Raw genomic sequence first — 22,457 nt, forward strand, 5'->3', positions numbered from 1 at the left:
AGGGTAATATATTGTGCAAATCGAATATAATTTTATGAGTGAAAACATCATTATTCAGTATTTGGCATCAAAGTTTCTTGTAGTTCATTCATTGCTTGACAAATAGTACTTTCATCTGTGTGGTTATTCTGTTTAAATGCATTTGCCTTAGCCATTTTTATTTTCTGATGTAGAATGTAAAGGCGAGGGCTGCTAGGGAGTCAGTTCTCTTCTATAATGAGGCTCTTCAAGGTTTGTACAATTTGTATTGCCTAGTTGTTTCTCTTCTTCAACAAACTCTGACCCTGGCCTGTTAGAATTTAAGATTGGACTGATGTTATCAATTGGAATGTAATTGCACAGTAGTCAAATCCTATCAAAAGATTGAATCAAATCAATTACCTTGTTTAATGAAGAAGCAGTATTGTGTGGGGGTTGATTCGTCAAAAGATATTTATATGTTAAAGCGGAAAGTTTGTGATTCCCCGAGTGTCGGTCTCGAAGGAGGGACGTGGAGGTGTGTCAAATGTTCGGGAGTTTATGTAACACCCCAAATTTCATAACCAAAATTTCCTAAGTATTTAAAAAAAAAAATTTCTTTCTTAATTGAAAATTTACTACAATCATTGCGGAAGCATTAATAACCAATAGAAAATGGGTGTTACCGCCACGCTCAGGTATTTCTCTTATACCTAAACGCTAAGGCTAAAACCAACCAAATTAAAATAACTCAAAGTTTAAGGCTCATAAGTATTTATTAAGAATATAATAACCTAAGGTACGCACGAGTACAAAAATAACTAACAAACCAACAAACTAACTAATCTAATTATATGATAGATTCTCTAGGTGATTCGCTCTCATAATCCATGCTCATGCAGATGCACCTGAAATATACTCAAAGAGTATCCAAAGTTAGCGCAAAGCTAAGTAAGATTTAATTCACTTCCTAAAATAACTATTTACATACACATAGCACATTGGAGCACAACTTGTAGATAATAATATGTATAGATGTGTACATTAAAATTATTGGATCATAAAGATGCAAATAAGCAATACTCACAACATCCTAAGTACTCACAGTTCTCCAAAAATACTAAAGACTTCCAAAATCCATAAGTTCTCGAAAATACCCATAATTCATAATTCCCAAATCAGTACTTCCCACAATAGAAAAATTATGAACATTCCAAAAGTAATATATCTTTCAAAATCATTGTTAATATATAAATGTACATATACATTGAGGAACACCAATCTCAATACAATGGGCAGGGTCTTGTTTCATTAAGCCCTAGTGAACAATAATCTCTCTATTGAACACTACGCAAAATCCCATTCAATCTCAAATAATGGGCAGGGTCTTAATTAATAAGCCCTAGTGAACAATAATCACTCTACTGAACACTACACAAAAATCTCATTTAATCTTAAATAATGGGCAAGGTCTTAATTAATAAGCCCTAGTGAACAGTAATCACTCTACTGAACACTACACAAAAATCCCATTTACTCTCAAATAATGGGCAGGGTTTTAGTTAATAAGCCCTAGTGAACAGTAATCTCTCTATTGAACACTACACAAAAATCCCATTTAAGTGGAACAGAACTAATACCTTAAGTGTGCACACCCCCAATGGGTTTCCAAGTCCAATGGGTAGTAACTAGTCCTAGTAGTCATGATACGTTTCTAATGACTACTACTCAACAGGGTAATACCCTAGTGGTAGACTCCGCTAACCACTCCTCAAAATAACAAAACAAAAAATCATATGGAGACAGGATACGTTTCTACTGCTCATTATACAACCAACTGGGTCTTAACCCAAGTATCCAGAATCTCATAACAGGATACTACACATCTTAGAATTCATTAAGGGCATCACAACCCTACCAAACCTTTTATCCTCCATCTTTATAGAAATAAAGATAACAATTCTCATATGTCACTCCAAGATGGTAGATTTTCAAAATTCAATCACAAGCTTTGTAGCCAACTAAAACATAGACTACTAATAACATTCACTTGAATTTCTTATACAAATGTATGCATTTTCTCAAAATATTCATATGCCTCCCATTAACATAACATTTCAACCTCTGTAACCAACACATATGCATATAATCTCAAGTAAACAACTTCTCCATGGCTCATCAGAAATTATTCCATGGATTGTAGAATTTTCTGTGGAAAATCGGTAGCATATTTTAACATAAAATTTCCAAATAATAAGTACAGAAAGTCTAGATTATACACAAAAAGTTTCAGGTCAATCCAATGTCTAGAAGTATTTTTTCCGAAATTATTCCCAACACTGCGCTGCACAAAAATTTAACTGACAGCACACTGCCACAACTTTACGAAATTTTTCTAGAAATAATGAAGCATATCTCCAATAAAATAATTTTATATACATCAAATATAATAAGTCTAGGATCTCTAAATAAAATTTCAGGCTAATCGGAGTTCAAAAAGTATTTTTCACGAATTTTGATTTCAATCTGCGCCAGTCAGAATTTTCTCAAACAGTGACTACAATGAATAGAACCCTTATTTCTTAATACCATAAAATCACCATATAAATATATACCACACAAAATATATTTATACACAATTCACAACAGAAACTTAGGAAGAATAATATTTTTTTATTGAGAAAAAGAAATAATTTTGGTGATACTTACACTAGAGCCAAAACTCTACTGCACACACTAGAAATTCTTGATGATCCTTGATTGTCTGCTACTTTGAGACTAATTGATGATGAATAGGGAGAAGACTAGGTTTTATTTGTTTGGGAGAGAGGGAATGGCGACACAGAGAGGAAAGAAATATATGGAATTAGGGTTATCTCAGATAAAATAATATAAATATGTAGAGTGAAAATATAATTAGGATTAGGAATTTAATTATAAATATATGATGGGGCATATTTACATACTTCATATGATATATATTAGGATTACTCAGATTGGGAAAATATTAGACTCAATATAATATTCATAAAATAATATGAATTAGGAAACTATAATATCTTTAAAATAATATTAATAAAATACCCTCAAAATATTTTTTTTTCACATAATATCTAAAATTAAATTCATATAATTATGAACCATATTGTAAAATTACCGGGTATTACAGTTTACTTGATTGGATCATGTATAGGATTTGAGTGTGGTGAAGGGTGGATTTGTGAGTGAGAGTAGTTCATTTGGTTGGTTTGAGTGCAAGAGAGTAGTAAAGTAAAAGTGATTTTGTGAATATGTAAAAGGGGTAGGGATTGGATAGTGTTTATTAATATTGAATAGTGGAGTGTCTAAGGTCAAGGATTAGGATTGCTAGGATATTGTCTATTCAAGAGTGTGTTGTCTTAGTCCTTTTCCACCTTTGTGTACTAAGTCTTCTTTGACTTAGGAGTGCCTTCAAGCATCCAATGTTCTAAGAGGAATTTTATCAAACACTTTAGCTACACACTATCCTACTATTCTTAAGAAGTCCATAGGAACTATGATTGTGTCAAGCTTCAAATTCTAACTCTAATCAAAGACATGAAAGAGTCAAGAGCTCAATCTCTCATCTAGATTGGCCAAATCCAAACAAGATCTCATCAAAACAACAATCAATAGACAAGAATAGATAATCCGTCAACACAAACTCATAGATCTAAGATATAGAGATAAGATCATCACACAAACAATATTCAATCACACAATCCAAATCCCTAGACTAAACTAGCTACTCATAGTATGAAATGCAAACAAAAGCTGTTAATAAAAATTACTAAAAAGAAAAGTATTTGTGAAACTCCCTAAGTTGTAACAAGTCCTTGTGACAATTATGTTAGTTCAGCAGATAGTTCAAAAACAAGTTGTCTTATGATGTATTAGGTTTCCTATAGTTCAGCAGAAGGATCAGAAGACCTTAAAGACAGCTTACTGAACGAAACACTAAACCAAGACAAGGAAGACAAAAAGAGGAATCAGAGTCAGTTACGAAGGCTTCAAACTTAACCACTTCAAACTTAACCGAAGCTGGGCAACATATATATGAGGAAGATTTCTAGTGATCGATTGCACGGAAGAAAATACAAAAGATCTGAATGGGAAAGCTTCCTTAGATGTGATAACAAGATATCTTGACAAAGCTTACCTTTGATTCAAGATGCATCTTCTTCATGAAGTATTGGGCAAGCAATCACTCTGAAAGCCAGTTGCGCTACGATTGAGGGGGAGCCTCATTTCAAGAAGATCGGGAGATCAAGAACACGGTAGTCTAAGTTTTTCACTTGGTATCAGAGCATAGCCTCAAGGTCTTTTCCCTTGATAATGATCCTTTAAATTTTTTTTCTCCTTCTCTCTCTCTGTTTTCCTTGTTACTAACCCTTCTTCTCAAGATTGGCTGCTGTGTGCCCTAAAGAAGATATGGAAGGGCAGGCAAGACCTCCTCAACTAATTGGTACAAACTATGCCTACTGGAAGGCAAAAACCAAGATCTATCTGTAACCCCCCACCTATTTCAGTAAAATTAAGGTTCGAAAAATATTCTTTAGGCTATAACATCCATGAGACCTAAGAAATTAGTAAGAAGCTGCGATCGTACGTCCCGGTCACGAACCGTAATAATTTTAGGAACTAGTATTCGAACCCGTTTGACCTAAGAAATGGATTTTTAGACACCCTACTATTATTCTTGAATTTCCTATTTTATTTGATTAGCCATAGCAGCCAAAATTATTTTTGATCGTAACATCGCGAAGTTTCGCAGGATACCGAACCTAGCCCAATTTGGAGTTTTAGACTGGAATTAATTTTTCGGTTCGAAAATTATTTGAATTAAATTAGTTTCCACCGAGAATTTATCTGAATTAATCCCAAACAGTCTAAGTAAAGATATTTTGGAGTATTTTAATCCATGTTAGGTGATGTCTTATCCTACAAGTGTGGACTAGTCAACCATTTGACCAAGACCATAAAAACCCCATCTCTTCCCCATTTCCCTTGTGTTTGGCCGAAAAAAAAAGAGAAGAAAAGGGAGGAAAACACTATCATCTTCTTCACTAAGCTTCAACTACCATAGCCAAATTCCTTCACCAAAGTCTCCAAACGTTCGGTAAATCTTCGTTTTTATTCGGTAAATAGTCCTATTTACCTTCCTAGAGCATTAATTTGAGAGTAATTTCTTGAAATCTTGTGTTATGTGGTTGATGAAATTTTAGGGTTTTGAGGTAAATTGGGGAAAACCACCTACAAAGACCTCCTACAAGATTTGGAACCCATTTAAGGTAAGGAATCCCTTTATTTGGTTGAGGTTGTTTGAAACTAGGTGATTGATGATTTTGTGGAAATTAGTTTGAGTGCTAGATGAAATTTTTGGGTACTTGATGTATGTGTAAATATGTATAAAGATGTTGTTCATGATATATGTGTGTACAAAAATATTGTGAGTATGAGGTAGTTGCCAAAGTGCCCAAACTTCTAACTTAAGCATACTAGGTGCATTATAAAATAAATGTAACGTATAGATATGTGATGTAATATATATATATAACAAAAAAAATATGAGTATATATATATGTATTTGTGTTTATGTTATATATATATATATATATATATATTTATATATATATATATATATATACAAATAAAGTATGGGAATGTATACATATGTGAGTTGCGAGTAGTGTGTGTGTGTGTAGTCTAAATAGTGTAGTTAAATATATGTATATATATATATCCTACGTGATGTGTGTGTGAGTGATCTAGTGTAATTTATATATATGTATATATATATATAACAATATGGGTGTGTGAGTGTAGTATACGTATATATATATATAAAATAAGGGTAAATTATATACATATATATGGTACGTACACACATGTAGGGATACATGTATATATACAATTTATATGTATGGATTATGTATGTATGTACATAGGTCGTATATTTATGAGTACATATATGGGTATGTATGTATAATTAAAATGTCACTTTTTGTGTGAGGTATATAGTTGTATGAATCATAATTATGCATGTGAGTAATAAGAAGAATAACACTATGTAGTTGGGTAGTACGTGTTTGAAAGAATAAATGTTGTTATGTGTTACGCATATGTTGAAGTGGGGAAATGTACATGTTTATGCCTTGAGACGTACGTGTTAAATGTGAGGCTTATGTGAATTTTTGTGAAGATAAAAGTGTAAGGCAATTACACTTGAATTACCATAGTGACATGATGTTAGTAGATCATTCAAATATTTTGAAAAGAAAGGTAGAGTTCTTGAGTTGGGTTGAAAGGGGAATTTAATTCCGAGTGTTGGGATTGACCCAAGCATGTCCAAACCATTTTCAAAGCAAGAAAGGGGAAAGGATAGAAAAATATTTTCAAACCTTAGTTCTAGTAAGTTGTGAAGGATCTTGTTAACCACGGAATAAAGATGAGCTTAAAGTGCCTATTCCGCATGGTAACTATGTGTGATCAATCATACTGGGGGCGAAGTTTATTCGCCGAGTACTATATCACCCGGAAGGAAAAGGACTCCTACAGGGGTGTGCACACTTAAGTATAGTCACTCTATGTTCGGGTAGGTGTCGTTCTTATGAACCTAGTGAGGCTAGCTAGGAATCATTCCAACGCTCCTATAAGTCCAGGGGATCAGTATTAGACCGGGCGATGACCACTGAACCCGAGTTCAACGATCNTTATGCCATAGTTGAGTTACTTGGTTGATGAGCCTAACAAGGTGAATGTTGGGGATTTCTGGATAGTACTTAAGTAGCTGCTATACTAACAGCGTAGCTAGCTAACTCCTTAAAAGCTTTATGCTTCAAAGAACTAACTTGAAACTGTCGTTTGGTGAAGATGCCGCCTAGACGAAATGTACCTGTCGGTTAGGGCGACGAGACACCAGTAATGGATCGTATGGCTCTCGCAATGGAACAAATGGCGGGATTCATGATGGCTCAACAAGTCCAGAATCAACATAATAGGCAGCCGCGAGTCGACTTTGCAAAGGCCATAGCGAGCCGGCAGCCACCATATTATGCGGGTGAGGAAGACCCGGTAATTTTGGAGGAATGGATCAGGACATTTGACAAGCTGCTCGATGCAGTCAACTGCCCTGCAAATCAGAGAGTATCATCTGCCGTGTACTATCTGACGAAAGCGGCCGACAACTGGTGGTCAACAGCTGGGCCCGACTTGCTGCAAGAGCCAGACTTTGGCTGGGAAGAATTCAAGGAAGAACTGAGAGGACAATTCTATACAGAAAGAATTAAGGGAATCAAGTGTGAGGAATTCCTGCGGCTGAAACAGAAGGGAACAACGGTGCAGGCCTATTACGAACAGTACGTGGAGCTGATGAGGTTTGCTCAGAGTATTGTGCCTGACGAAGCCAGCAAGGCGAGGAGGTTCGTACGCGGACTGGATTGGGCTGTGAGGAGTGCGATTGCACCGTTTATGTGCACTACACTCAAAGAGGCATACGACAGAGCATCCGATCACTACCAAGTGTACCTGGATCAACAGGAGGTGTACAGCAAGAACAAGGAGAAGGTGGATGAGAGACAAGGGAAATTCAAGGCGGACAACAAGAAAACCAACCAGGGAAGGTTTAATCCCATGCAAGGGGAAGGGAAAGGAGGAATGAATCAAAGGAGAGGTTCAGCTTGCCGGAGGTGTGGACGAGGTCACCTTGGAGAAAATTGCCAAGGGGAGAAAATCAGATGCTTTAAGTGCGGATTTCTGGGGCACAAGTACTACGAGTGCCAAACCAGAACAGACAATTACCGGGACCCCTCTCAGAGAAACAACCAAAGAGGAGGGTTCGGTGGGAACACCAGCCAGAGGCCCGCGGAGACAAGAAATGGAGGAGGCAACTCTCAACAGGGAAACCGAGGGAGGCCGGCCAACGCAGCTCCAAACCCCACCAACAAAGGGAAAGCGCCAGTGGGAGCGAGCAGCGCAGGGAACCAGGGCAAGATCTACGTCGTTAACAGCAAGCAAGCTCAGGCTAGCGACGTTGTGACTGGTACATTCCTTATTAACTCAGTACCTGGCTTAGTATTGTTCGATACAAGAGCTACTAATTCGTTTATATCCTCTACATTTGCGGATAGACTAAAGTTAAGGCCTACTATTGAGTTAGATTTGAATGTAAGAACTGCCTCGGGAATAGTAGTGGCCTGTAAGGAAGGATATGACAATATCACCATAGAAATAGCGGGATCCAACTGTCCCGGAAACCTTATTCGTTTCGATCTAGAGGGTATTGATGTGATACTGGGAATGGACTGGCTGGATAAACATAAAGCTCAGATAGTATGCAGCGAGCGAAAGGTTGTCCTGCGAGGACCGAAGGGACGGAGAATATCCTATCGGGAAATGGAAAGACAACCTGAACCAAAGTTGATGACGCTACAGAGACTGATAAAGTACGCTCGCAAGGGGTGTGAAGTGTACCTCTGTTTGATGGAAGAAGCTGGAGTGGAAGAACCGGAACTAAGTCAAATCCCGGTGGTGCATGAATTTCCCGATGTTTTCCCAGATGACCTCACAGAAATGCCACCGGAGAGGGAAGTGGAATTTACCATCGACCTCGTACCAGGGACCGCACCAGTCTCGAAGGCGCCTTATCGAATGGCACCGAAGGAGATGGAAGAGTTGAAGGCTCAACTAGCAGAGTTATTGGAGAAGGGATTTATTAGGCCAAGTGTGTCACCTTGGGGCGCACCGGTACTGTTTGTGAGGAAAAAGGATGGAAGCCTAAGACTGTGCATTGACTATAGAGAGCTCAATCGAGCCACGGTGAAGAACAGGTACCCATTGCCCAGGATCGACGATCTGTTTGATCAATTGAGGGGAGCGGGCGTGTTTTCAAAAATTGATCTACGGTCAGGGTATCATCAAGTGCGAGTCGCGGAACAGGATATTTCTAAAACCGCATTCCGGACTAGGTATGGGCACTACGAATTCACAGTTATGCCGTTCGGAGTGACCAACGCACCAGGAACTTTCATGGACTTGATGAACAGGATTTTCCTTCCATACCTGGACAAGTTCATTGTGGTCTTCATAGATGACATCTTGGTTTACTCTAAGACACCGGAAGAGCATGAAGAGCATCTCAGGATGACGCTACAAACATTGAGGGAAAAGAAACTTTACGCCAAACTTTCAAAGTGCGAATTTTGGAAAGAGGAAGTAGCATTCTTGGGGCACATAATCACCAGGGAAGGAATAGCGGTGGATCCAGCTAAAATAAGAGCCGTAATGGAATGGGAACCACCGAAATCGGTTAAAGAAGTCCGAAGTTTCTTGGGATTGGCGGGATATTACAGGAGATTTGTCCAGGATTTCTCAAAGATAGCAAGACCTTTGACCAATCTGCTCAAGAAGACTACCAAATACAGTTGGAGTGGAGAATGCGAGCATGCGTTTCAGGAACTCAAGAAGAGGTTAACAACTGCCCCAGTGTTAACCTTACCAGTGGGAATGGAGGGCTATGAGTTATACACAGATGCGTCTCACAAGGGACTGGGATGTGTCTTGATGCAACATGGAAGGGTAATAGCTTACGCATCTCGTCAACTAAAACCACATGAGGCTAACTATCCAACCCACGATCTGGAATTAGCAGCTGTGGTGTTTGCCCTGAAAATCTGGCGACATTATCTTTATGGAATCACTTGCAAGATCTTCACGGACCATCAGAGTTTGAAATACATCTTCACTCAAAGGGATCTTAACTTAAGACAAAGGAGATGGTTGGAGTTAATCAAGGACTACGATCTGGAAATCCAATACCGGGAGGGTAAGGCAAACAAGGTAGCAGATGCTTTGAGCCGAAAGCCAAGTCATGCTCTCTGGGTGTTACCTGCTTTGAGCCGAAAGCCAAGTCATGCTCTCTGGGTGTTACCCGAACAATTATGCCAGGATTTTCAAAAACTCAATCTGGAAATAACAATGTGTGGTCAGGTAGACCAAGAAGTGAAGCTATATTACCTATCGGCCACTCCAGCCCTATTTGAAGAGATCAAACAAGCCCAAGGAGAGGACGACTGGGTAAAGAATATCAAAGAGAAGATGGTGGATGGAAAACAGGGTCCATTTGAATTGCACTCGGATGGGAGCATGAGATTCAAAGGCAGATGGATCATACCTGCAAGTTGTAAGGAATTAATGAACCAATTAATGAGAGAAGGTCACAACACACCTTACTCTGTTCATCCAGGAGGGGACAAACTGTACAAGGATTTGAGGCAAAATTTCTGGTGGATGGGCATGAAGAAAGATATTGCGGAATTTGTGGCTAAATGCTTGAATTGCCAAAAGGTTAAGGCTGAGAGAAGTAAGCCGAAAGGGTTGCTACAACCATTGGAAGTTCCTCAATGGAAGTGGGATTCAATCTCCATGGACTTTGTGGGAGGACTACCAAGGACAAGAGCTGGAAATGACCAAGTGTGGGTTGTTGTTGATCGGTTAACCAAGACAGCAAGATTTATTCCGATGAACAAAACTTGGTCAATGGAGAAAATGGCAAGGGCCTACATCAAGTATGTGGTTAAATATCATGGGATAACACGCGATATTCTTTCAGACCGAGATTCTCGGTTCCTATCGAGATTTTGGGAAACATTACAGGTAGCCATGGGTACGCAACTCAAGATGAGCACTGCCTTTCATCCTGCCACCGATGGTCAAACGGAGCGAACAATCCAAACCTTGGAGGATATGCTCAGAGGTTGTGCACTCGACTTTCAGGGCTCGTGGGATGAACAGTTGGATCTAATTGAATTCTCGTACAACAACAGTTATCATGCCACTATAAGAATGGCTCCTTACGCAGCATTATATGGACAGAAGTGCCGAAGTCCACTATGTTGGAGCGACAAAAGTGATGCTGTTATTCTTGGACCTCAGTACTTACAAGAAACCATTGAGGCAATCAAAGTGATTCAGGGGATAATGAAAATCGCACAAGATCGCCAAAAGTCTTATGCCGATCTAAAGCGACAATCCATAGAGTACCAAGTGGGAGAGAAAGTATTATTATTGAAAGTCTCACCCACCAAAGGGGTCAAAAGATTTGGAAGGAAAGGAAAACTGAGCCCTCGATTTATAGGACCCTATGAGATTTTAGAAAGAGTGGGAAATCTGGCATACCGATTGGCTCTACCCATCGAGCTGGACCGAGTACATAATGTGTTTCACGTCTCTCAATTGAAACGATATGTGCCTGATGCATCTCATGTACTGGAACCGGAGGGACTTACAATGGATGACTCATTGACATATGAAGAAAGACCAATTCAAATCCTGGATTCTAAAACCCGAAACACGGGGAGAAAGTCAATCCGGATGATCAAAGTTCAATGGTCAAACCATAGCCCAGAAGAAGCTACCTGGGAATTGGAGGACACGATGATGGAACGATATCCAGAGTTGTTTAACTCAAGTAAGTAAGAGTCAATCTACTTGTTATGTGTCTAAGATGCTTGATGTGTAATGTTCTAAGTGCTAATTGCCATATGTGTGCATGAAAGTAGGTAGCGATCTACTGAGAGACCCTAGATGCGAGAAAGTAAGTTTCGGGGACGAAACTTTTCTTAAGGAGGGTAGACTGTAACCCCCCACCTATTTCAGTAAAATTAAGGTTCGAAAAATATTTCTTTAGGCTATAACATCCATGAGATGATCTCCAGATGCTTCGAAAGAATTATTATAAGCAAGGACAATTAGTAAGAAGCTGCGATCGTACGTCCCGGTCACGAACCGTAATAATTTTAGGAACTAGTATTCGAACCCGTTTGACCTAAGAAATGGATTTTTAGGCACCCTACTATTATTCTTGAATTTCCTATTTAATTAGATTAGCTCATAGCAGCCAAAATTTATTTGTGATCGTACATCGCGAAATTTCGCGGTGTACCGAACCTAGCCCAATTTGGAGTTTTAGACTGGAATTAATTTTTGGGTTCGAAAATTAATTGAATTGAATTAGTTTCCACCGAGAATTTATCTGAATTAATCCCAAACAGTCTAAGTAAAGATATTTTGGAGTATTTTAATCCAAGTTAGGTGATGTCTTATCCATTAGGTGTGGACTAGTCAACTATTTGACCAAGACCATAAAAACTCATTTTTCTTCCCCATTTCTTGTGTGTTGGCCGAAAAATCCTCAAGGGAAAGAGAGAGAGTGAAATTTCATCTTCTTCCTCAAGCTCCAACTCCATAGCCAAGACCTTCAACACAAACCTCCAAGATATTCGGTAAAATTTCAATTTTATTCGGTAAATAGTTTTATTTTGCCTCCTAGAACCTAAATCTAAGTTAAAATTTCTTGAAATCTTGTGTTACGTGGGTTGATGAAATTCTAGGGTTTCGAGGTGAATTGGGGGAAATCCCATACAAAGATCTCCTACAAAGTTTGGAACCCATTTAAGGTAAGGAATCCCTTTATTTGGTTGAGGTTGTTTGAAACTAGGTGATTGATGATTTGGTTGAGATTATTTGAGTACTAGATGGAACCTTGTGTACATTATGCATGTGTAAATATATATGATGATATTATTCATGATATATGTGTGTATATATTGTGTTTTTATGTTACATATATACGTATAGATAAATAAAAATGTATGGGTATGTATGTGCATATGTAATTCGTGAAGTGTGTGTGTGTATTAAGAGTATAAATAGATATATATATGTGTGACGTGGAGTGTGAGTAGGTAATATAATTTCATTAATATATGTATTAGAAGGTATAGTGTGTGGGTAGCTCACTGTATAAGGATATATATATATATGTGTAGTAACGTAGGGTGTGTGTGAGTATGGTATATATATATGTATATAAGGTAAGTAGTAATTATATATATATATATATAGGGTATGACTATGCGTGTGGAATATATATATATATATATACAAATTACACGTATGAGTTATGTATATATATATAAAGGTCGTATAATTATGAGTACATATATGGGTATGTATGTATAATTAAAATGCCACCTTTTGTGTGAGGTATGTAGTTGTATGAATCATGATTATACATGTGAGTAATAAGAAGAACAACACTATGTAGTTGGGTAGTACGTGTTTGAAAGAATAAATGTTGTTATGTGTTACGCATATGTTGAAGTGGGGAAATGTACATGTTTATGCCTTGAGACGTACGTGTTAAATGTGAGGCTTATGTGAATTTTTGTGAAGATAAAAGTGTAAGGCAATTACACTTGAATTACCATAGTGACATGATGTTAGTAGATCATTCAAATATTTTGAAAAGAAAGGTAGAGTTCTTGAGTTGGGTTGAAAGGGGAATTTAATTCCGGGTGTTGGGATTTACCCAAGTATGTTCAAACTATTTTCAAAGCAAGAAAGGGGAAAGAATAGAAAAATATTTTCAAACCTTAGTTCTAGTAAAGTTGTGAAGGATCTTGTTAACCACGGAATAAAGATGAGCTTAAAGTGCCTATTCCGCATGGTAATTATGTGTATGATCAATCATACTGTGGGCGAAGTCTATTCGCCGAGTACTATATCACCCGGAAGGAAAAGGACTCCTACGGGGGTGTGCACACTTAAGTATAGTCACTCTATGTTCGGGTAGGTGTCATTCTTATGAACCTAGTGAGGCTAGCTAGGAATCATTCCAACGCTCCTATAAGTCCAGGGGATCAGTATTAGACCGGGCGATGACCACTGAACCCGAGTTCAACGATCTAAGTGGTCAGAAGTGGAGAAAGGACTCCAAAGGCCTCACACTTTCTAATTAGGACTAAGAAGAATTTTGAAATGAGAAAGTAGTTACTCCGTAGCTACGGGAAAGAAAGATGTGACAAGTAATTAAATACCCAAAGTTTGTGGGTAATCTTACTCTTTGAAAGGTGAAAAATGATGAGGATCTCTTTGTGAGGAAAAGTTTTCTACTAAAATGATTACGAGCAAGATGTACGAATTATGTTTATATTACTTGCTAGTATGCTTATCTGTGTAACATTATAATATTGAGTATGTGAATGATTACTAAATGACCTTGTCAAGAAGGAATGTTATCAACATAGTTGAATTCTACTCATGATGTATGTAAGCTGTTGATGATAACTGTTGCAGGTAGAATCTTGCAGATGAGTAAGGTATAGGGTATCCTAAGTACTCTTTGTTTTCAAAACCCTTACTTAGTTTTAAATAACCCTTGGATATCCTTACTTAGCCGTCGTGCTAACTACACTTCACTGTGTTCTTGTCAGATGCCGTCTAGTGTCAGTTCTTGCAGTCCGGTGAGCTCCGAAAGCTCACCGGAGTACGTTTGTCAGGGTATGGGCTATGATGATTATATACAGATGATGGAGGGAGAGGACCCGTACGCACCCGGTTATGCTCCTGAGGCTCCCACGCACCCAGATACTCCTATGGCTCCGTCGGCCCCGTTTTACTCTTGCCCGGTTATGGACGAGATCCAGGCTGCTTACGGCTTTTACCCCATAGAGCCGTTAGAGGGTAGCGATCCCCTAGAGTTCATTGTGCACTACCCCTACCCTTTGGACCCTAGCCCTCGGGATGTTTGGGAGGAGTGGTCGATGGTCATAACCACTTCTCGGTTTTTGGACCATATTACTTGGTATGAGGGGGAGTGGCACCTGGTCTGGGAAGAGTTCACCGGCCCTGTGTACCGCATGCTTGACTAGACGTCGGATCTTTAGGAGTTTCTGGGGAATTTGTTTTTGGTGTACATAAATTTTTGTAGCCGTAGTAATGGCTAGGCATAACCAGTGCTTTTAGGTCGAACCCTGTTGGTATTTTGAGCCCGAGAGGCTTCCTATGTATGTATTTTGAAAAAAAAAATTATGAACCCTGCTTAATGAAGCTTCATCTATTAACATGTCTGAAAGTTGTAAGGTCTGTTGAGTGATTGTTGTGATGAGGATAACTCCTTTAGCCTGTGCACCTAGAGTGAGGTCTATCGAGGAACGATAGAATTCTCTCTCTAGGTGTGGCGGTAACGCCTCGGATGTACGGGAAGGTAGGTTCGGGGTGTTACACTATCTTCAGGCACAAGGAGTGAATGTGTGGAAGGCTGTCATTCATGGCTGGACTCACCCCAAAAAAAATTCAAGAAGACAAGTCAGAAATTCTCGCTCCGATTGAACAGTGGAGCCCCGAAGAAATTAGTGACAGTGACAATAACAACAAGGCACTGAACACAATTACTGGATCACTTGATGATGGTCAGTTCGGGTTGATTGCTGGATGCAGCTCTGCAAAGGATGCCTGGGAAATTCTTGAAAAACTTTATGAAGGAGACTCCTCTGTCAAACAAACCAAGATGCAGCAAGCCCTCACCAGATTTGAAGAATTACGGATGAAAGATGAAGAAACCATCGTCGAATTTAATGCTAGGGTTCAAGAATTGAAGAACGAAGCTGCCGTATTGGGGGAACCATTCTCCTCGGACTAACTGATCAGGAAGATTCTTCGATCCCTTCCTGTACGCTTCAGGATGAAAGTCACTGCAATTCATGAAAGCGTAAGTTGGGAAACGAAATCTGTTGCGGAACTAATGAGCAATCTAAGGACATTGATAAGTGCCAAAAACAGTCAAAATTCGGGTCATGTTTAGATAATATTTTAATGCCTCAGCACCTAATTATGATCACTTTCATGGGTAAAACCTCTAATTAACTTCTATTTGGCAAATTCAGCTCAAGAAAAATACTTCGAGTCATTTCCGAAGGATACAACCAAGTTTTGGGCCAAAAGAAGCAACAAACAAAGAATTCATCAAGCAGGAGGCTGCCACGCGCCCTCACACGCGTGTGAGCAGGCGTGGAATTAATCCAGAAAGCTCCCACGCAAGGCCACACGCGTGTGACAGGCGTGGAAGCAGACCAGTAGGGCAACAGCGGAAATTCGATTTTTGAGCAGCTATTTAAACCCTTCTCTCTCATTTTGGGAGGAGGACTCTCCCAACTTTTAGATCTGAATTTTCTTACTATTCCTTCCCCTTTGGGGAGGAAAAATACACTCAATTTCCATTAGATTAATATAGATCTTAGGATTGAAGATGGATTGAAGATGTAGACTCAACACTCCTTGGGTAACATACTCTTTTCATTGAATTGTTAGATTAGATTTATTGATTGAAAGTAATCTCTATTTTATTGTTTAAATGATTTCCATGATTGAGTAGAGTATTTTGGGTGTGTGAGCCTTTGTTGAACTCTTGATTGTTGTGTAGAATTATTCTATGGTTTTGAAAGAAGAAGGAGTAGGATTGATGTTTGTATGGTTGAAGTTGTTCAAGCTTTACTTCTATTTTGGCCGGAATAGTTAGTAATCTGCAGGGAAGTGAGAGTGTGCGCGATAGCGGCCTCTCACGAGCCCCACTCACCCATGTCTCCGCTCTTAGTCCGAAAGGACAAGATCCGAGAGGACTGGTAGACTAAGTGTTCGATGAAATGCCTCAACTGAATGAGGATTGAGAGTCTGAGTGCGACGCCACTCGGTACTAATACCTTGACTCCCTTACTCGATCACGAAACTCGTTTTCCAAATCCCCTACGAAGATCAATCAATGTGTTCGACATTGGTCCACACCCCTTTCATTTCCCTTTTGCATCCTTAGTGTAATTTCCTATCTACAACCCCCAAACTTACTTATCAAACCAATCTTTTGTAATACTTGTAACCCTTACCTTTTAACGACATTAAGGTCAACACTAATTTGATTCCCATTCGCCATCCTCGAGAGACACGACACTCGGGGAGTCTAACTCTTCGTTTTACCACTTCACCTTCACACTCACCAAATACACTGCATCAGACATACGAAATGGATATTCTATCGCAAGACAAGAATTCAAAAAGGGGTAAGAATGTAGCGTTTATTGCCGAAGAATGTGAATTAGAAGATGAGTGTGAAGAACTGGATGATGAATCTGTGGCAATGATAACAAGAAATTTCACCAAGATTCTCAAACAAATAAACCGGAGAAACAGAGGAGGCAAGTATCAACAAAACAGACCTAACAGTGCTGCTTCATCCTCGTCTAACCCATCCCGAACCGTCGGAAAATCATCAAATCCAAACCAACAGAAGAATTTTGGTCAAATCAATCAGTTCGGTCAAAATCAAAACTTGACTCGACAAAATCAATGGTAGCAAGGGGAGGTTAAGAACAAGAATAAAGGAATTCAGTGCAGAGAATGTGAAGGTTTCAGACACATTCAGGTGGAATGTGCCACTTACCTCAAAAGAAAGAAATCCATGAAGGTAACAACCTGGAGTGATGAAGATTGTTCTGAGGAAACCCAAGATGATGATGAAGAAATATCAGGAAACTTCGTAGCATTCACAGCAGTTGTTGCTGAATCCCATTTGGACTTGGATAATAGTTCAGATCATGAAGATGTAGATAAAATACCTCATGAAGAACTTGAACAATCCTACATCAAATTGTACAAGAAATGGGATATACTCTTGAAGAATCACACTACCACTAACTCTAAAAATGAGTTCCTTGAAAAGAACATTGAATCCCTGAAGAAACAAGTTGCTGATAAAAATGCTGAACTAGCAGAGTCCAACTCCAAAGTGATGAAGCTCTCGGCAGAATTAGAAGCGTGCAAGAAACAAATCCAAATGATGAACACAACATCAACTCTCAATCAAATCCTTGACTCCGGAAGATCACCCAACATTCGTAATGGTTTGGGGTATACTCGAAACTCTCAAAATTCTTTCACTACTAAGTTTGTCCCTGCAGGTACTAGCTCGTGGACAAATGTTGAAGCCTACCAGAAGGTTTTGAGGAAATATAATCCAACATGTCATTACTGCTGCAAGAAAGGCCACACAAGACCGGAATGTTACAGGTTCTATAGTGATCAGAGAACTGACAAATTTCAAAATAAATGGATCACTCCAGTCAGTCGTCAAGTTTGGGTAAGAAAATCTGATCTAGTTTGTTATTCTATGCTCTTTGGAAAAGAACAGGGAAAATGGTATTTTGACAGTGGCTGTTCTAGGCATATGACTGGCATTAAAGAATTTCTCAAGAACGTGATTCCATATACTGGACAAGTAACCTTTGGTGATGGAATTAAGGGTGACATCATGGGTATTGGGATCCTAAATGTAGCTGGACTACCCTCACTATCGAAGGTACTATTGGTACAGGGTCTTAAAGCAAATATGATTAGCATCAGCCAGCTGTGTGACCAAAAGCTGAATGTAGGGTTCACGAAAGATCGATGCATTGTTAAGGACCAACTGAACAAAGTTATTATGGAAGGTATAAGATCCTCTGACAATTGCTATATTCTGTCTTCTAATCTTTCATGTTGTAGCACCATCACTAGTAATACAGATCTTTGGCATCAAAGACTTGGGTATATGAATTATCAAGATATGAACCATCTCATAAGTCATGAATGTGTAAGGGGGGTACCAAAGTTCAAAGTAAAGGAAACTGGTGTATGTGGCCCTTGCCAACTGGGAAAGCAAACCAGAACCCCACACAAACACTTCAATCATATAGGAACCTCTTCGTGTCTGGATCTTCTGCATATGGACCTAATCGGACCAACACAGGTGGAAAGTTTGGGAGGTAAAAGGTATATTTTTGTATGTGTTGATGACTACTCTCGTTTTTGCTGGGTAATGTTCCTCAGAAACAAGTCAGAAACCTTTGAACAGTTTGAGAAACTGTGTTTGAAGCTGCAAAAAGAGAAGGGATTGCATATTGGCAAAATTGTGAGGATTAGGTCGGATCATGGCAGGGAATTCGAAAATCAGCACTTTTCGACCTTCTGCTCCAAAAATGGAATCAGTCATGAATTCTCAGCCCCAGAAACTCCCCAGCAAAATGGAGTAGTTGAGCGAAAAAACAGAACCATCCAAGAAATGACTCGAGTCTTGATAAACAGCAAAGACCTTCCTCAGTACTTTTGGGCAGAGGCAGTTCACACAGCTTGTCATATAATCAACAGAGTGTATCTTAGACTTGGGATGGCACATACACCATATGAGCTGTGGCGAGGAAGGAAACCAAATTTAAAGTACTTTCGCAATTTTGGCAGCAAATGCTATATCCTAAATGACAGAGAAAAGGTTGGAAAATTTGAACCAAAGAGTGATGAAGGCATATTCTTGGGGTACTCACCAAACAGCCGAGCCTATAGAATTTACAACAAACGTATCAAGACTGTCCAAGAATCTATCAATGTAATCATAGATGATCAACCGCAAACAGTTGGCAATTATCTACCAGCTGCTGACCTTAAACAGAACCAAACAATACCAGAGGAATCCGAACTAGATGAATCCGAACCAGACACTGAACAATACCAGAGAAAGTCAGATGATGAAAAAGGGATCAAGAAATCTGAGTTAGAATCGGAACCACAGGAATCAAAACTACCCACTGAACAACAGTCAAACATAGATTACCATCCATCTACACTGTCAAAGCAAGTTCCCACACATGTTCAAAAGAATCATCCTGCTGAGAACATATTAGGGACACCCACCGCCGGTGTTCGAACCAGAGGAATGCTAAGAGGCAGTCTAGCCGAGTTATCTGGGCACGCGTGTTACACATCAAAATTTGAACCCAAAAATTACAAAAAAAAACACTTCAAGATGAAGACTGGATAAGGGCTATGCAGGATGAACTTGCTCAGTTTGAGAGAAATGAGGTATGGGATCTTGTGCCTTGTCCTTTAGATGCAAACGTAGTTGGCACAAAGTGGATTTTTCGAAACAAAACCGATGAACAGGGAAATGTGGCCAGAAATAAGGCAGACTGGTGGCACAAGGTTACTCACAAATTGAAGGGATTGACTATGAAGAAACGTTTGCACCCGTGGCCAGACTTGAGTCAGTGAGATTACTATTGGCCGTCTCCTGCATTCTGAACTTTCAACTGAACCAGATGGACGTAAAAACAGCCTTCTTAAATGGACTTCTCAATGAGGAAATCTTCGTAGCTCAACCAAAAGGATTTGAGAATCCACAGTATCCTGATTATGTCTATAAACTGAAAAAGGCCCTTTATGGTCTGAAACAGACTCCAAGAGCATGGTATGAACGGCTCACACAATATCTCCTGAAAAATGGGTACACTCGTGGTGGGGCAGACAAAACACTGTTTGTTAAAAAGACCACTGGTCACATAACTGTGGCCCAGGTTTATGTAGATGATATTGTATTCGGCTCAACATCTCCTACAAATGTTAAGGAGTTCATTCAAGTCATGAAAAAAGAATTTGAGATCAGCATGATAGGAGAATTAACATGCTTCTTGGGTATACAGGTAAAACAGATGGAAACGGGGTTGTTTTTATCATAGACCAAATATACCCAAAACTTGGTCAAAAGATTTGGTCTTGACTCTGCTAAGGAAGCTAAAACGCCTCTCTCCACCACAGTAAAACTGTCAAAAGACTCCAACTCAAAACCTGTTGAAGGCAAATTCTATCGAAGTATGATTGGTAGTCTACTGTACCTAACGGCAAGCAGACCTGATATAATGTTCAGTGTAGGTTTGTGTGCTCGCTTCCAAGCCAACCCAAAGGAAGCACATCTGAATGCAGTCAAAAGAATAATCAAATATGACAAGGGGATTGTAAACTATGGACTGTGGTATTCTCGTGACTCAGGGACTGAACTACTTGGATACAGTGATGCTGACTGGGCAGGAAATCTGGAGGACAGAAAAAGTACATCAGGAGGGTGTTTTTACTTAGGCAAAAACCTTGTCTCATGGTTCAGCAAGAAGCAAAACTCCATTTCATTATCCACTGCAGAAGCTGAATACATAGCTGCTGGGAGTTGCTGCACTCAACTCATATGGATGAAACAGATGCTGAACAATTATGGACTAAAGTTCAGTAGTGATGATCTTCACTGCGACAATACCAGCGCTATCAATATTGCAAAAAATCTTGTCCAGCATTCCCGCACTAAGCATATAGATATCAGACATCATTTCATCAGGGATCTTGTGGAAAGTGGAATCATAAAATTGCACTACATACCAACAGACAAACAACTGGGAGACATATTTACAAAGGCACTGGATTCGACCAGATTCAACATCCTAAAATCAGAACTTGGCATGTCTAATGGTCCACCGAACTAGTACAGTAAGTGGGACACTCTTTTGTCCTTATCACAGGTTATTTATCTCAAAAACTTTTCTTTGTTTTAAATTTTTTTTTTCGCACTATACTAATATCTGTCTTGATAAGCATATAATATCTGAGGAACAGTGTACCCGACTGACCAAACTGCTATAGCATTAATTATGGAGAAGACAACTATCAAATCTGCACGACTCCCACTCTCCTCATGCCTCATCACGTGACCCGAAAAAGCAGGTCATCATGGAGTCCTTCGACCCTTGAAAAATCAGTTGCAGTAAGGGGAAATCAAAGATCACGCAAATCTCTCAAAGCTGCAAAGCCTCTCGCAAATCTCACACAAAATCAAAAATCTTGAAACGAAGTTCTACAATGGATCAAGATGAAACCCAATATTTTGATTTCTCTAGACTCACAAACACATATCCCTCTGAAATTCAACATCAAGCATCACGAGAGATGGTCATGATAATCAACAACAAGATAAAACCTCTAGGAGGAGAACCAATCTAGTCGTGGTACTCAAGAGCAGAGCAACTAGACTACCTGAAAGGGTTCCTCAAACCACTTGCATTCGAGAAAGGAGAAACAGCCAAGGCCAAGGATCCTGAGGTTTATTCTGAAACATCCTCCTTTCTTCATTCTTTTTTTCTTAATAAATGACTATATATGAACAGCATAGTTTCTACCTTTAATATTGTTTTTTAGGATATAATTGTTCTATCAGATACTGAGGATGATATTAACCCAGAAAATGTCACTATAGAAAAACCTATGCCCTTAGTGTCTGTAAAACAAGAACCAATAGATGATGAACATGAAAAATTGCCTGTCCCTGAGAAAAATCTACCTGTGCCTGATAATGTAAACCCAGAGTCTGCTGTAGTATATGGTCCTCATCAACTTGAACCTCCTGCTTCCCTTTTCATCAAACTCAACTTGTTTAGCATCATGGATGAACACAGAAGATCAACCTCTCTCACAAATAGACTATCTATTCCCCTGAATATCCCACAAAGTACAAAACCCACACAAGACAAAATTCTGCTTTTGCCATCACCCGAAACCACACAAGCAGAAATCCCTGAACATCAAAATCCTGAAAATCCTCTCCCCATCCAGTTAGAAAACTCTCATACTGATGAAACAAGGTCTGAACCAAACCCTGAAACAACACCTACCAATCCCATTGATGATTCTCCATTAGACTTTGAGTTTGAAATAGGAAATCCACCAGAATTACAAGTTGCAGAACCTACTGATGAAGAAGACAATCTGCCCTTGTCCCAAGTGAAGAAGAACCAAGAAAAGGC

General features: G+C 39.2%; 1 pseudogene; it reads left to right on the forward strand.

Annotated features, from left to right (window-relative positions):
• Positions 1-22,457, forward strand: part of LOC116001289 — a 75,897-nt pseudogene that overhangs the window by 32,114 nt on the left and 21,326 nt on the right.

This window comes from Ipomoea triloba, chromosome 13 (genome assembly GCF_003576645.1).
Source record: "Ipomoea triloba cultivar NCNSP0323 chromosome 13, ASM357664v1".
In the NCBI taxonomy this organism is placed as follows: domain Eukaryota; kingdom Viridiplantae; phylum Streptophyta; class Magnoliopsida; order Solanales; family Convolvulaceae; genus Ipomoea; species Ipomoea triloba.